Here is a 14,587-nt window from a genome sequence, read left to right as displayed (position 1 = left end):
TACCTGAGGTGCAGAGCAGCAAATGGCGCCAATCACACAGCCAAGTTAAGATACACAAGACCTAAAGGCAGCCAAGGTGTGTTGGCAGAGGAAACAGAAATTCCCTCAGGTATGGTTCTCTTTCTCTAACAGAAAAATTTCATAATCAAAATGAATGAATGAATGAATGAATGAATGAATGAATGAATGAATGAATGAATGAATGAATGAATGAATGAATGAATGAATGAATAAGGTTGTTGTGGATTTTCTGGTCTGGCCAGAAAACAATTTTTGTTGTGTTTTTTTTTCAGTGTTGGGAGCTGAAAAATACAGCCTGCAAAAGGTCAATGAAGTCTATCCAGCCACAAGGACGACTGATCACCACACACAAAAGAACAGCTAACGACACCCATCAATCACAGTGACAGATCATCTCTCCCCCTTATCATAAGAAGACACCCACAACAAAAACACACTGATCACCATAATCACCCAATCTCCTGAAAAGGACAAAAGCTGATCCCACAGCTATAAATACTCAACTATCCAACAAATTGCAACAAAGCACAGACAGAGTTCTGACTCTTATCCTCTGAAGATGCCGGCCACAGAGACTGGCGAAACGTTAGGAAGAAAAACCTTAAGAATATGGTCAAACAGCCCGGGAAAAACCACAACAACCATCAGATCCCAGCTGTGAAAGCCTTCGAGAACACAAAAAAGCAAGGCTTTGCATGTTTTCATAGTACTCAAAACCTGCTTCCTAAGGCAGTTTCCTCACTCTGCTAACAATAAGATGGGCCTTGGATAAAAGATTTTGCACTCTGTTACACTGTACAGAAAGTTACGTTCCTGTATTGCTAATGCAGGACTGCAGTTGAACATCAAAAAGACAAAAATCCTGACAGCAAGAGAACCACACAACTTTTATTTTGACAACAAAGAAACTGGAATTGTTTAAGATACTGTATACCTTGGTTCAACCATCAATCCAAATCCAAATGGAGACCGCAGCCAAGAAACTAAAAGAAGATTGGAAGGCAACACCCCGGGAAGGGTTTCCATAAGTCTGAATTGACTTGACAGCATACAGTTATTATATTATTAAGGATGTGTCACCGGAGACCAAGGCCAAGATCATTCACACTTCTGTATTCCTGATCACTATGTATAGGTTTGAAAAAGATTGACAAGGTTAAAAAAAAATTCATTTGAAATATGGTAAATATGGTGTTGGAGAAGAGCTTTGTGGATACTCTAAACTGCCAGAAAGACAAAGAAGTGGGTCCACAGTAAATCAAGCCTGAAAATGATAAAGCTGGCACTGTCCTACTTTGAGCACATCACGGGAAGGCAAGATTTGTTGAAATATATAATGATGCTAGGAAAAGAGGGAGACCAAATCTGAGATGCATTGGCTCCCTAAGGGAAGCCAGAGGCCTGAGTTTACAGGAGCTGAACAGGACTATTGAGGAAAGGACATTTTGGAGATCACTAATTCATAGGGTCACCATAAGTTGGAGGGGGAAATTCAGACATACCAACAGCTTCAGAGTTTAAGGTACTGAATAAAGCTAAACTTCCAATCCTTTTCTGAAGCTAACAGTGCCACAGGAACATTTGTACCTGAATCGCTAGAGAATGCATAGTGTTTTCAAAGAAACAGCGAAGACCTATGGAGCTGCACTCCACAGACCATTAGAACACTGCAATTTTGGCACTCTGAAATGTTTGAGGTCAGAGTTCTTAAATCTCATCGAAACTATCATGCAACCTGGCTCAAGAATCCTACCTTGTAAAATACTTTAAAATAGCTCTCTGCCCCTTAAATGCCTGCTACAACCATAGATCTCCTAATCGAACCTTTAGTATACATTCAGGATTGGGAATCAAGGCTAGGATTAAATAGATGAAGATAATGACTTGAAAGTTTTGAAATGCCATTGTTTGTTTAAAAGTTATTTACATATCAAGATACACAGCTACATAGAGAATGATCAGAGGTATGCTTTAGTAGCTGTTTGCTTTTCAAGGCACTCCTTCAACAAGGAATTTCCTTTTTCTACTTCACTTTCACACTGAACCTGATTGCCAATTAACCTTTCTCCTACTTCTGTTCTAGTTAGCTCTTACTGAATGACTTAGAAGATTAGACCTGAAGTTCTCCCTCTGGTTAAGTACTCATGAGAGGACTACAGAGTTATTTACCTTAGAGATGTGGAGGGTACTCAAAAAACTTCTTGTTCTCTGAGGTTTTCTGGGTCCTGTTGTGCAGAGACTCCTTGCCAAAACTTCTCCCTGCATTTGTGAGATTTCCTGGCTGCTGTGAAAAGAAAACAGGATCTCAGATATCATGTTCCTGATTGGGTGATTGGGTGGGATGATGATGATGATGATGATGATGATGATGATGATGATGATGATGATGATGATGATGAAGATGAAGAAGAAGAAGAAGAAGAAGAAGAAATACCAAGCACGGTCAATCAAAATTATAAGAACATTGACTGATTATTATTATTATTACCTGTATTCAAAAATACCAGACACAGTGAATCAAAATTATATTAAAACCTTGACTGGTATTACATAACTGACACAAGTTTTAACCAAAAACTTAAGTATCTGTTAACTATCGATAGAGTATGGATACTGTTCCTAATATTGCTGGGTTTAGTAGCTCTGATGGTGTGGTTTCTGAGATCTGCAAGTGCTTGCAATACTGGGTGAAATTTCTTGATATTGTTCCCAAAGCAGCAATGACTATGGGATCACTGAAGTGTGTTTCATCCATAAGCAAGATGTTTTGATTGCCAGGTCTCTGTATTTTATTAGTTTTTCCAATTCTTTGTTTTTAATTCTGACATCTCCTGGAATTGCAATGTCAATAATCCAGACATTTCTTAATTCTGTTACAACTATATCTGGTGTGTTATGTTCCTAGTGTCTGTCGGTTTAGATTCAGAAATCCCACAAGATCTTGACTTTCTCATTTTCTGACACTTTCTCTTCCTGATGTTCCCAGGTTTTTGGAGGCTTGGATGTTATACTTTTTGCATAATGACCAGTGCACTAATTTTGCTACTCTATCATGTCTAATTTTGTAATCTGTTTGTGCAATCTTTGGACATTCGCAGATGAGGTGTGGAGGCGTTGTTGAAGCAAGCGGGATTGCGGGCTTCACTGTTGAGAACTATGCTGAAGAGTCTCCCAGGCCAGACACACAGACATACCAGACTGGTATGCCCAGGTCAACAAGCACCGTGTCAGATGATGATGATGATGGTGGTGGTGATGATGATGATGATGATTTATTGTGTTCTCTCTCTCTCTCTCTCTCTCTCTCTCTCTCTCTTTCTCTGGCAAATTCTGCACAGGCCAATGTCCTTCCCAGCAATCTTGCTCCAGAAAGATATTAATTTGTCCATAATTATGTTGTTTTGTTAATTTGTAATAATTATGAGGATGGCATAGCTAAGATTTCTTGAAAGATTTTTCAGGGGGTAACACCATAAAGATAACTCTCACAAGAAAGGAGGGATTCTCTCCCCTCACATTCTCACCAAGAGTGAGAAACTGAAGTTTACATCCTGACTTTATCTCCTTTGAAACTAGTACAAGGCACTTATGCATCGGCAGTACTTAATGCCAACTGTGTTTTCCACACTATTCTTTATCTACTTGTATGAGTTGTGTTTTATGATGCCCTTTCAGATTTTTCTTTGAATTTCTTTTCGTTCTGTTCTAGATTTGTACAATTTTAGTATATTAACTTGATCATTAGCTATTAATGGAATATACAGGGAACAATGGATAGGCAAGGTAAGAGAGATCCCCTCCAATAAGGTTAAAAGGAGTGCGGAGTAGTGAGCCATAGTTATTCTCCTTCCTCATTTTACCCCAGAATATTTTAGTGCTTCACATTCTCTCCCTAGCCTAACCTTGTTTCTGGAGCTGAAATCAGGAAGAGGTGAAGACAGACAGACAGACAGACAGACAGACAGACAGACAGACAGACAGACAGACAGACAGACAGACAGGGAAAGAGAGCATGGGAAAGAAGGATGGTGTTATTCCCATTGCCTTAATATTGTAGTTTATGGGCAAGGGTAACACATCCTACCTTATATGTGACATGTCAATATACATCTGCATGGATGAAAACAGATGTCTCACAGACACAAATCTGTGCCATTTTGCAACACCTCCACAGATCTAAGGATACTGCATGATCTTTCCATAAACAGGGGATGATGTAAAGGGGAACTGTATCATTTGGACCCATGCAAGTTATTCAGAATATGTGCTGCTTTTTCCTTCTGCTTTAAAACTGTTTGTTTGCTTGCTTAAATATGAAAATCAAGAGAAGAAAAATACCTTTTCCTTCTTCTACAATCATAGAACAAAAAAAACTCAGATCAGACAGGCTGCCTCCAGGACGGAGCTTGTGAACAAAGCAAAATATTACTAAAGAAGGAACTCTGCCTTCTACCAAGAACAATGACTTGAGTATGTGAGACACCAAAACCACTGACAAGTCTCTTGTCTCTCCAAAGAATAATTCTAAGAAATGAAATAATATATATTGCAAGTGAATGAATATTTGGAGGGGGAGAGCATTTGAGGCCTTTAAGCCTAAACAGATACTATCACAGGGTGGGGTGGGGAGAGATGAATGGTAGGTAGCAAAACCAAACAAAAATAGTGTTCTACTTCTAATAAAGAGCATATTCATATTTACTGGGGATGTTTTTGTCATCCCCACATCTAGGCTGTCCATCACTGGAAAAGAGAATATAAATGCAGGAACAAGCAATGCTTTATCGGATCATTAAGAAAATTAAACAAGCAAGCAAAAAACAATGCAAGCTTTCAGTGATCATTCATCTTCCTCAGGCTGTGCACCAAGTTCTCATAGGTAGCTTCAAAATTGTACGTTTATACTAAATTCTCCAAAGTTTCATGGCTGCTGAAAAGACAATAACAGTAGAAAAAGTGGAAGGCAGGAGAAAAGAGGAAGACTTAACATGAGATGAAGAGGAAGCCATGGCCTTTAGTTTGTGGGCTGTGAACAAAGTGGTTAATGATAGAACCTTTTGGATGTCAGTAATTCATAGAGTCATAATAAGTCAGAATTGTTTTGACAGTACATAATAATGAAAGTGGTTTGTGTAGTGGTATAATATATATTTCATGCAGACATTTGTAAATCTTTGCCTTTTCATGCCCAGAGGGAATGTAAGTTTATAAATGTGTACACAAATCAGTATGAATGGTATTTACTATGAAGTGTGGTTTGGTTGCAAAATATATCATACAGCTTATGCTGATTTAGCCTACCGGAAAAAGGCAAAAATGTGCACTTAAATTATCTGGCATAATGAGCTATAAATAGACCATTTGGGCACGTATATTCTAATTATTTTAAAGGACATTAATTATATTGCTCAGCTTTAATTAACAGGAGCTTCCATAGAGCTGCTAACAAAGCTGGTTTATATGGGCATGGTTATATAGTGAACATATTTGATGGGAAAGTTTCAGACATTATGGGAATAACCATTCCCATATTTCACTACACAAGATAATGTATTGTGCAGATTACTAATGCAGAATATTAAGCAGTTTGCAGACATGAATTTCATAGCTGTGTTTGGGTTTCATTTATTTGTTTATCTTCTGGAACTTTGCAAGTTCACAGTTACTCTCATGTACCCAACCAACGTCAGACTGAGGTCTTGAATCCTGAAACATATGCTCTGATCCAATGCAAATCATAGCATGTATATAAATAGGTAAACACATGCATATCATTCATGTGGCAGTGAAAACAACCTGCAATATTTGACAAGGGATTCAGTAGCTAGGATATTAATAACAAAAGAGTGTGAATCATTTAACGAGATAAGTTATGCCATGGATGGATGCCATAATTCGTTTCGTAGGTGCGAATACATAATGCAGCTTCTTATTCTACTTCTTGCAAACAAAATGCATAATTGTCTTCATCAGTGTACCAGTCCATTTTTGGCATGGTTTAACCTCCCAGTTCTGTCCATGCTAGCTGAAAGTATGCTAGCCTGAGGACTTAATCTGCCATTCATATTGATACTGATTATGGAACGGGATCCAGCAAATGTGAATAGAAGAAGCTTGCATGGACAGCAGGAGGGTTGTACTCACAGAAATTCACCTACGTGAGAGCAAAGTTCCTTCAACAAACAGAGGTTCCTTGTGTTCACAGTTCAGATTGGTGCTAAATGGTATTGGGTTGGGGATAGGGAACATCCAGTCCAAACATCGGCTTCCACTTCTCTTAGTCCAAACCTCCATGGGCACCTCAAGGCACCCCTTCTTTCCCAAGCCAAGCTCCCTAATCAGCTTCACTCTAAGCTTCTGATATTTTCTCTTTATACTCAGCCCTCAGCTGCAAGATTGGTGGAGAGAAACATGCCCAAGATGAGAAAGAAGAATTCTTGAATGAAAATGTTTCACCTCCCCACTGAGCGTTGAAAAAGTGGAAGAGCTGCATCCATCATCTTGTCTGTTATGACATATAATATTGGAATGTCAAACTCAGCAGGTTTCAGTGCAGACCTTGAGAAGGAAAGGTTTCCCTCAAGTGGATAACAATACAGCAACTCCTCCCTATAGTAAAGCATATTCTGTATATTAAAGAGGCTACACATTTTTTATTTTGTTCTATGGCTTGTTTCTATTTTATCCTGTTGTATTTTATTGTACATCTATATCTTTATGTTACACATACATCTGTAAATTGGGGGGGGGAAGGGCCTATTAAATAATGAGGGTGGTGATATATATGGTGTACAGAAAACTGCAAAACGATGGTAAGACCAATTAATAGTACTTATTTACTCATTCTTTTAATATATTTCTTTGCTATCTTTTAAGGCTGTGGTCTTCCTAAGGTAGTTTATAATACTAAAGTAGGATAATTCAAGACTCACAAATATAAAAACAATATTAAAATTTAATTCATCTGGTTTATTTTAATAAATGCATACCATAAAGGCTGTAGCAGACACACACAGGGATGCCACAGTTGTTTCTTTCTCCTCTGATTTTGATCCAAATGCTCATCAGCTGCTTGTGTATCTTCTTACAAGCATGAACATCCTTTATGTACTATGCTTGTCCTCCAATTTTTCTTTTTAATTGAGTCCTTTTGACCAAGTTGCACCCTTCAATCACTACATTCCACTTAAAAGTCTAATCCCACCCAAGTTTCTATAGCACCTATTCTATCACATTGGCCTTCTTGTGTCAAGAGTTCGAGTTCATGGTATTTATTTCCCATGCTTTGTGCATTGCTGTAGAGGTATTTAAAACTATTCCTTTATTGTCTTTTCCTTTATTGTCTTTTTCCATCCACTGATTGATTATTCTCCCACCACTCCAGATTCTGGTGCCTCACTTGGAGACACTGAGTACTGGGGAGGAGATTGCTGACTTCTTTCCTCAGTACTGTACCTGGTGTTTCCAAGAACATCATCCCCTGTATGATCCAAAACTTCAATTATCATTATTTCTTCTTTATGAAAGCCAGACCATAGACCAAGAGGCTAAATCTTTCCCAGTTACACCATCTGTGTAAGCAGTTGCTCACTTCTAGCACTATACCAAAATTCCACCAAATGCCCATGCAAAACACCCCCTTTTGTTCACATTGTACATAAGGTCCTGCCCAGCTACATCTGGCAGCTGCTAGCTTTTTCCTCTACAAGTTAGTGGCTAACTTCTTCTCAGCTGTAGCCCACAGGTGTAATAAAACAAAGAGTCACAAATAAACCTCCTAAGGGCTCAGACAGCCTAATAGACATAGTCTCTCGCCTCTCTTTTCCATGCAAAACAAAGCTGTTTACTCACTTTCTTCACAAGCTTGTGGTATTGCACTGGAGGTTCTCTACTTTTATGGAGGAATGTTGTAAATCTGTCTTGGCAACAAGAGGAAGATTTACTTTTCTTAGAGCACTTGGAAGATAAGGCTGTAGTCATGGTAGGTCACTTCATAGTGAAGTTCTGAAGTGGGGTGCTCAGTTGCATATATTCACTATACATTTTGGAAGATAAGATCTTGGGCTGGAATGGACATCTAATTAGGACATAAATTTTTATTGATTCAAGGGAAGATCTAAGTACTCCTAAATGGCTAGAATTTGTCCAAGGGACAAGATAGAATTCCTTGAGCAAAAGAGCAAAGAGAATGGAAACACAGAATACATTTGTCAAGGTACAAGGGGATATGGCATATTGGCACAAGCCAATGTGTGTAAAAGACAGAATGTTTCATTTACACTGTTTCTTATTTACTTTTGCATGATGTCCAGAACAATTTTATCACTGAGTTAAATACCTTGATGTTCTAAACAGCTGATTATACATAAAACCATGGCTATGCCAGGAAGGACACAAGCCATCTAGACACTATAATTTGTTATTTTTACATGTGCTAAATGGTGACTGGAAATTTTAATGCAGTGACGAATCTTGGCTATTTTTTAAAAAACTGAATGTTTGTGTTATATTTTTTAGACTTTCTCTATGTTGGAGTTTTGAATGTGACCACCATTCTTTATCACAGCTGCAACTTTTAATAACAACTGGTTAGATTAAACAAAGTCATGGTATGTAGTGACTTAAAAAGACTGTGGGTGATTAAAATGTATCTTAGATGAAACCCCTTCTTTGCTGTCTCTGTTTTTCAAACTCACCCTCAAATCTACCCAATTATCTTTTAAGCCTTTGTCTCTCCATATTTGATCTGTGCTAAGTCAGAGCTCCCTCTTGCTCTCTCTCCCTCACTCACTCACTCTCACACACACACACACACACACACACACACACACACACACACACACACACACACACACACACACACACACACACACACACACACTAGTAATTAGGCCCCAATGACAAATCATTGTGTCATTACAATACATGGGAGAGAAGAAAAAGTCATGGTGCATTGTATGTGTGCGAAAAAGAATGAATGGGTGTACCTCATGAAGAATGGATGTGTGTGTGTGTGGATGTGTGTGGCTCTGTGTGCATGAATATATTTCTTTACGTATAGATATATATGAGTCTTTGTGTGAGAGAGTGTGTATGTGACTGAAAGAACCCCTTCCTTCTTTTGGATCTAACTGCTGAGTGGCCTCCTATTGGCTCCTTTTTCCTAAACTGGAAGAGACAATCATGGAATAAAGGCTGAAAAAATGGAAGTAGTTGATTCATATCACTTTGTTTATCTCTGAGCTTCACCATGAGAGTTCCTTCTACTGCCTCCCAGACTTATGTCAGATTGATTGATTGATTGATTGATTGATTGATTGATTGATTGATTGATTGATTGATTGATTGATTGATTTAATTTATACCCCACCTATCTAGTCAATTGTGACCACTCTAGGTGGCTTACAACATACACTTAAAAAATTAAACATATAACATACCACATCACAAAAAATAATTTACATAAATTAAAAGATAGAATAAAAATTTTCCCAAAGATGGCGAGAAACAGGATACATTATAACAGAATAAAGAATAATTAGGTATTAGGTGGAAAGGGGGAAGGCCTGCCTGAACATCCATGTTTCCAGTTGTTTCTTAAAAATACCCAGCGAGGGAGCTGCACAAATGTCAGGAGGTAAGTTGTTCATAATTGTAGAAGTGTGTGTCACTGCTTTGTCCTCCTGCAACAACAGCTGGTCTTAGAACTGCTCTGTCATCTAAGTGATTTTGAGTCATTTGCTGAATAGTTGCTGTGTGGCATTCTTGTAAGTATTTCATTTATTAATAAATACAACTGTGGCACCTCAGTTGTAACTTTCCTCAAGTATGATGAGAAGCCATTGGTGAGCACTCTTTGGGTGCAGCCTGTCAACCAGCTACAAATCCACCTAACCGTTTTATTAATGAACATCTGTTGCATGGCTATCAACCCAAACTATTCAAAGCTGGGAGAGCAGATCTTGCTTGCCAAGATCTTTCAGAGTCTGAATCAGCCAAGGGGCCAATGCTAAAATAACAGTTCTCTACCAATCGTGTCATTCGAGAACTTTATTTTTCAATCTGACAGCCTGCTTCTTTTTAGTACAATTGAAGGCATTTTTTAAAAAAACAACCACAATGGCAGCTGCCAGTTGTAAACTGCCTGGATAAACAGAGATTAGCTCTTTTGCAGGCTCATTCCCTCTTCTGCTGACTTTGTAATAAAGAAATGTTTAGGTTGATATGTGTGGATTCTCCCCGAAATAGCAGCCAAAGCTCAAGAAACAACACTTTAATCTCCCACCTCACCTTCCCTTCCTCTGTGCATGAATGGAGAATGAGAAAGAGAGAGACAGAGATGGCTTGATATATTATACAGATTAACATAAAAAAAGAGGTATGTAAATCAGTGCAAAATTTTTAGCTTTTACCTTCTTTAGTTCAGAGTCATAATTAGGACAGAGCACCTAGGCCACTGACAGGGCAGAAAGATAACACAAAAAAAGACAGATTCAGTGTAGAATCAATGTGCCTGAACAACAGCCTTAGAACTGCATAGCTGGAAGGGACCCTATGGGTCATTAAGTCCAGCCCCTGTCAAGGAGGCACAGTGGGGAATTGAACTCCCAACCTATATTTGTACATTTTTCCTGTCCAAATGCAGCACTTTATTTATTTTTTTCAGTGTAGAAACTCATGTTGTTTATATTGGCCGTAATCTAATCTAGCTGCTCTAATCTGATAAAGTTATTTTGAATTCTGGTTCATTCCTCGGATGTATTAGCAGCCCAAGTCGGTAATAAAGAAATTGAACTGCTCTCTGTGGTACCCCAGTTATTACTTTCCTCAAGTGTGACAAGCCACTGGTGAGCAATCGTTGAGTATGGCCTATTAACAAACTACTAATTCACCTAACCATAGCATCATTTGGTCCACATTTTACCAGCCTGGCCACAGAACATCATGAGGAACCTTGTAAAAAACATATGAAATCAACATATGTCACATCCACAGCATTCCCTGTATCTACCAATCTTGCCATGCCTTGAAAAAGAGAGAGAAAGGGAGAGAGAGATGAGATGAGCTGAGATTTATCTGGCATGACTTGTTTTTGAGAGGCCCATGTTTGGTACCATACACTGGAACCAGCCAAACTGAGGCTGCGGTCACACCAACAAAATGTTTCTGAGTTATTCCTCAAGAATTTTGACTCATTTTTTTGAGGGGGGAGTTCAGACAATGTACACCCATTATTGATTATTTCGTCCTCCCTGTGTGCTATCCTGCCCACCAGCAGCCTTCTATTTGCTGTTCTTGTTCTTGTGGGGTTAATCGTGCAACAGTTACAGTGGTGTCCTATGGTGCATGGTCGTACTGATACTCCTTCTGGCAAGCCGCCTTGTCTTGCTTTCACCAGTGATGTCATTTGCCTGCACGTTGCTTTATTTTTATTTATTTTTTAGCAAGCAGGGTGTTGGTGCATTGGAAAACTTATGTCATCGGCCTCTGCACTTCACTTACTTGCTGATCCTTCCACCAGGTGGTGCTCCTTCTCCTGAGCCCTTTCACCTCTTCCTCTTGGGGACCTTGTGGTACAGCTGCCATGAGAACAAAGCCCAACTATGAGTTTCTCTGCTACGAGAGGCACAAGAGCAGCAGATAAATGCATACTCATCAAGGAAATGTTGCCAAAACATCGATGTTACACTTTTAAAAAAGGGAGGAGTAGGCTCATATTGCATCAAATTCAGGGAAGTGTTGCAGTAATTCAAAAACACGTCAGGATGCACACCCCGGAATATATGTCATGTGATCACAATGCGCAACTGCTTAGGGAGTAAAAGATGTAAGAAAATAGGGGGACATTTTACTGGTGTGCTCAGCCTGAGGATACAATATTCCAAAGTGTGCACTGACATCACCTTGGGTTATTGTCCTACAGCAGGGCTTCCCAACTGTTCTTGGACTGTGACTCCCAGAAACTCTGGCCAGCATAGCTAGTATTGTCCAAGCAACCTTGTCCTACAAGGTGAGGCCATGTATTGGGGGAGAGGCAAAGTGCAACCTTTCAGATTTTGCTGGACTGCAATTCCCAGCATTCCTTACTGCTAACTCATGGCACCTGCAGTGCAGCCTTATGTGAGGGTTGCATGCTGGCCATTCCTTTGTTAAGATGTCACAATACATCCAGAAACTTTTCTTTTTGTTTCCAATGTGCTTGGATCAGATGGCTCTCTTTTGCAATTACTGATAAATCAGAAAGGCAGTGATTTAAGTGCTTTGCAACAGCTTGTTACATCTGTTTGTCAGGAGGGTGGATTTATGGTTCATGAAACATACATTTGACATCAGTTTTTGTTTTACCTTTGTACTGAATATGGCATCCTAGACATTTGCATTCAGTCGTGTAAAGTGTACAGCAGGAACTGCAGGCAATGAGTGTTGTTATGTGTAGAACATTTTGACAGTCGTTGTGCTCTTGAAAGTAATTGTGTTCCTGAGGTGATACTGAATTTGGATTCACAAGGATGTGACCAGGAATTGCTGATCAAGGGTTGCAGTACAGCTCTTACTAGTAATCTGCATAGATGTGGCAACTCTGGAATGACATTCAAAAGACTTCTAAGACATTTAGCGTTTGCCTAGAATTAGTATGAATATGTTCGTTAGGAGATGTTAAAATACTAATATAAATGGGATAGTAGTTGCTTGCTGGCTGACTCCTTAATTTGGTGAAAAAGAATATATCTAGATATGCTGGGCATTTAGGAGATGTAATAGGTAACATGCTGCACGGGCAAAATACAGGACGTCAGGTGGCTCTGCAGGTGCTATCATCAGGAAAATCCATCCTCCTCTGTTGTCCTTAAGACGTTCCACAGATGTACTGATTCAAGGACCTCATAAAATGTCAATCTAGAAAAAAGATCACTGGTTTATTGTGCTGGTTACATAAACAATTCTGGTGATTCTATGAAGATAGAATGGCCTTACTTTGGGGGATCAAGAGGTTTAAATGAAATTAATAAAAGAAATGAAATACCATTCATTATTGGGCATAAATAAAATACACAGATCAGCCACAACATTAAAACTACCGGTCTAATATCATGTAGGTCCCCCTTGCACTGCCAAAACAGCTCTGATTTGTCAAAGCATGAGCTCCACAAGACATTAACAATAAATCCCTTAAGTCCTGCAAGTTGCAAGGTGGGGCCTTGTTAAGGTATATAATTTTTATATAGCCTGAACATAATATGTGTGTGTGCAGAACAAGATTGAGATGACGTCATTCCTTCATCCCTGGCTGATGCAATTCTCTGCAATATGAAGATTGCCACACCTGTGTGCATGAAGTCACCTTAGACGGGATTGGACCAGACTGATGCCAGAACTGTATTTAAGAAATGAACTCTGTACAGTCTTTCTCTTCTCCTGTGCACTGATGTCTGTATGTCATGCTGCCGGTTTGAATACTGAATACTGAAGTGCTGTATGTATGTATATCCTGTATATATTTTGTAAATACACTGCTGAAAAGAAGAAGCTGTTGTGTGCGTTTATCTGCTCTTTACTCTGCGAGAGACAAGATAAAGTCACAGACGCACACTCCCTTAACATAGGTTATGCGCCCAGCAACGTTCCGCTGCGCTGCAAACGTGAGTAAATGCGTAAATGAAAGAGGAGGAGAGCCTAAGCAGCAGTGATAGTGAAACCAGTTCGTCTGTAAACCCGGGGAAGGGAAGGATACAGAGAGCTGCAAGGATGGCATACAGCACGGGAGGAAATATAGGTGGCCTGGCCATAAATAGACTGAATGAAAATAATTATAGAACGTGGGCAATTAAAGCGGAGATGTTGTTGAGAAAGGAGGGTTTGTTTCGCTACGTTACAGCCCCCCCAGTGCAGCCCAGTGAGGAGGAAGAGGCAGAGCATGAGAGAGCTCTAGCCACGATCATTTTGGCCATTGAAGATTCGCTTCTAACCCACATTCAAGGACTGACAACAGCAAAAGCAGTCTGGGATAAACTAAAAGGCATTTATCAGAGGGAGACGACAGGCACAAAGATTTCTCTTACCAGGAGGTTGTTCCAATGCAGGATGAAACAGGATGAATGCGCTTCGGAACACTTAAAAAATATGAAGGACATGTTTAATCAACTGCAATTAATGAATGTTGTCTTCCCTCAGGAACAGCGCGTTTATATTTTGCTAAGTTCTCTGAATGACGATTACTCCATGCTAGTAACAAGTTTGGAAAGCATGCCAGAAACAGAGCTTTCAGAAGAATATGTGACAAACAGAATTCTCCAGGAGGAACAGCATTTAAAACAGAGAATGCTGAACAAAAAGGCAAGCCACGTGCGCGCTGACCACGAGAGACAGAGATACGCTGATGGCAGCGTGCCCAGGAGGCGGGCAGACGGAGAACAAAGAGGAAGAGTGATGATGACGAAAGCCTGTTTCCTCTGCGGATCCACCAATCACCTGCAACGGAACTGTGACAAAAGCGGAAGTCCTCCAAGGAACAAAGAAGGCAGGAAGAAGGTCTCCAAAAGGTTTCAACAAAGAAACGACATGAGGC

The sequence above is a fragment of the Pogona vitticeps genome, chromosome 5 (assembly GCF_051106095.1).
Source record: "Pogona vitticeps strain Pit_001003342236 chromosome 5, PviZW2.1, whole genome shotgun sequence".
NCBI lineage: Eukaryota > Metazoa > Chordata > Lepidosauria > Squamata > Agamidae > Pogona > Pogona vitticeps.
Note: the sequence above shows the minus strand (reverse complement) of the source record.